The following is a 3,236-nucleotide window of genomic DNA, read 5'->3' on the forward strand; positions in this document are numbered from 1 at the left end:
CATGTCTTGTTCTCTGTACCTTCTAGTTTCTATCCTGTTTGTATTTTTTTTTTTTGTTTGTTTGTTTTTGTTTTTTTTTTCCTCCTGTTATTCTTTTACTCTGAAGACTTAATGGGCAAGCTTTATTTCACGTATACTACTAAGGAACTGAGAGGAAAAGTAATGGCTCACCCAGCCTCATTGTACATTTTGCTTTTGTAGTTGTTTTCCAACAACTTCACCAGACATAAAGGAACCGTAGTCTTCCTGCAGATGGCTGAATTGAGAGGCCACATGGCTGCCTTGAGATGAGAAGTCTTCTACAAGGTCTACATATTGAGTTCACCTATTACCAGCCTTGGAGCCAGCCCTATAGATGTTCCTTGCGCAGAAGTATCAGGCACAGCCAGTACTCAAACAGTTTTCCAGTGTGTGCTCACTTGCAGCTTTGGTGTTCTTTGGTCTCTAGCAGTGATGATGCCAGAGAATGCGGTGTGGGCATTATCTTTGAAGATGCCCATGGGTGTTCTAAAAGTGTTGTTCTTTCACCTGCCGAACAAAAAGAAAAATTTGGGGGAAAGCTCTGTTCAGTTTGAACTGAACTGCATACAAAGGATATGATGGTCATAAGTGATTGGTTCTTGAAGTGGAGAGCACTTGCAGAACTTTTTTGTTAAGGTACAATGTTAAGCAGCTGTGGTAAGCATCTAGTCTGACCCTTTGCAAACCCAAGACAGAACCTAATCCAGTAATTTCTGCATCTGTTTGAGATACAGGTTTATCTCTTTAGAAGGTATCTTATGTTGATGTAAAGCATTTAAATGATAAAGAATCAACTACATCCCTGGGCAGATTGTTCCAACGGTTAATTACTGTCACTGTGAAAAAAGTGTGCCTCATTTGTAGTCTTATTTCAGCTTCAGCTTCCAAACACTGGATCTTGTTATGCCTTTTTCACTAGATTAATGAGCTGCCTACTGTCAGAAATCTCTTCCACATGTAGGTATTGTGATCCTCTTAACCTTCTTTTCAGTAACTAAATAAATTGAGCTTTCTTAGTCTTTCACTATAGGGAATGACTTTCAGAAGTCTAATCACTCTTGTAGTTCTTATTTGAGTCCTATCCAATTTTCTAAGATTTTCAGAATGGAGAATACCACAGCTGAACACAATATTTCAATAACAGTGTCATAAAAGCCTAAAGTAAAATTTCCAGTGTCTATTCCAGTGTGATATTCTCTGGCTTATCTCAGCAAAATATTTAATGTGCATTTTGGTGTAATACAAATAGCTCTTTTTTTTTTCTTTTTTCTTTTTTCTTTTTTTTAATTTTGGGAATTAACATCTATTTGCCTCTCACTATGGTGGTTCTGGAAAAGGTTTAAACAATGTCAAAAGGCAAATCCTCATGAATAATTGTGAATGCTGAAGTTTACCCGTAGTTTGTATTTTGCCTCAAGAGCAGAGTTATTACAGTAGGAATAGACTGTGGTAGAGAGAACTGAATTTAGAGAGTGGGCAACACAAGGTAAGATTGGGGAAGTAGTCTTTTTGGAACAAGGCTTTCACAGTTGGGATATTGAACGAGCCAGGATAGGTACAACCACAATGTTGGGTTGCCTGCAGAATCCAGAAGATCTCTCCAAACAAACATCTGTTTGCAAACACACATTCACAATCCTGTGGTGCACAGAAATTAGGGCTCTGCAAGGAAAATGAAGTCACTTTTTTTAAGGCAGCATGTTAACTGAAACCAAAATTTGTATAGAAATGAGAAGAAAAGCCATTCTGAATCCATACTTCCCTTGGTTCAAAATTAGAGTTAAGTGAACTCAGGCTATCTGCATGGTTTCAGTTCAGCTGTCTCTAGCATTTTATAGTAATGAAAAGAGACAAGAGCCTTATCTGCAAGGAAAAGTGTCTTCTTCAGACCCAGGTAGTTTCTTCACGATTATAAACTAAGCTTCAGATTTTGCCAGTGCTTCTAAGCTTCAGGTTTTTCCCCTGTGAATTGCTTTGGGATAAAAATATTTTACTTTCTTTTTAGTCCTGCACAAAAGCTGTCTCCTCAGACTCCTGGGTCAATTCCCTTAACTTTCCAAAAATGCAGTTACATTCTTTTTACAACTTTCCTAACCCAGATGGCAGTCTTTGGACACCTCAGGAGAACCTTCCTTTGTGCTTCGGCTCTCACTTCAGAGGCATGGGATTTTCTCTGTTGTCAAAAATTTGGGGTGACTACTCCAATTCTATGCAACATTAAATGAAGTGATATCAGAACTTGAAGTCTTGCATCTCTTGTTTGTGAAGCATGTGAGTCTGAAAGGAAACCTGTGGCTCTGAGACAGCAGCACTCACCACTCCCCTGCTTGATATGCTGCTACAGGTAGACTGAAGAGATATTTGTCTCTTACCTCTGGCACTATCTTCCCTCATCTTGTGTTACCCAACTTTTCAGTTTACTTTACCTGTATTTGCCCTGATTTCATTCCCAAAACCACTTGCTAGGGTTGGATTACTTGTAACAATAGCCAAAATTAAAGAGTGCTTTGCTTCTTTGCCTACATGGTTGGTTATGTGTTGTCAAAGGATAAATTGGATAACTTCATTCATTTGCAGAACTTTTAAAACTATTAAAAAAAAAAAAAGGTAAACCTAAATAAGGGTATAGAGTATTTGGGTGGATATGCGAGGTTACAGGTTATTTCTGCTATTAATAGAGTTTTTATTTGTATATATTCATGTTTTTTTTAGCAAGTTACAGTAGAGTTAACAAGAAAGTTAAAATCATCTGAGTCCATCTGTAGTATATTTTCTGCTTCTAATGATTTCATTTTAATGTCTGTTTAGTTTAATACCGATCATTTATACTGACAAAAAAGAAAAAGCAAGGAACCTGCCATCAATCATTCGTTTAATCAAGTAGCAAAAGTAGATAAATAAACATACTGAGTTAATTATTCTTCTGTACGTAATGATTGACAATAATGGTAATTTATTTCCTTTTTTAACCTTTGACTGCCAGTATAGCTGGGGTTAATAGACAGTGACAAAATAAGAAGAAATACATTTTTGAAAATCACTGAACATTGCTAATGTTGGAGTGCTTTCCCCTGAAACTTTTCTCTGAAGATGCATCAGATCTATGTCATGCTATTTCTCACACCTTCTTGTGCTGTGTTTCATGCCATTTTGGTGATTGATATTAGTTTACAGACATATGACCAGGAATATGTTATGAATGAATAAGCTTTCAG

This window comes from Oxyura jamaicensis, assembly GCF_011077185.1.
Source record: "Oxyura jamaicensis isolate SHBP4307 breed ruddy duck chromosome 5 unlocalized genomic scaffold, BPBGC_Ojam_1.0 oxy5_random_OJ106554, whole genome shotgun sequence".
Taxonomy (NCBI): Eukaryota; Metazoa; Chordata; class Aves; order Anseriformes; family Anatidae; genus Oxyura; species Oxyura jamaicensis.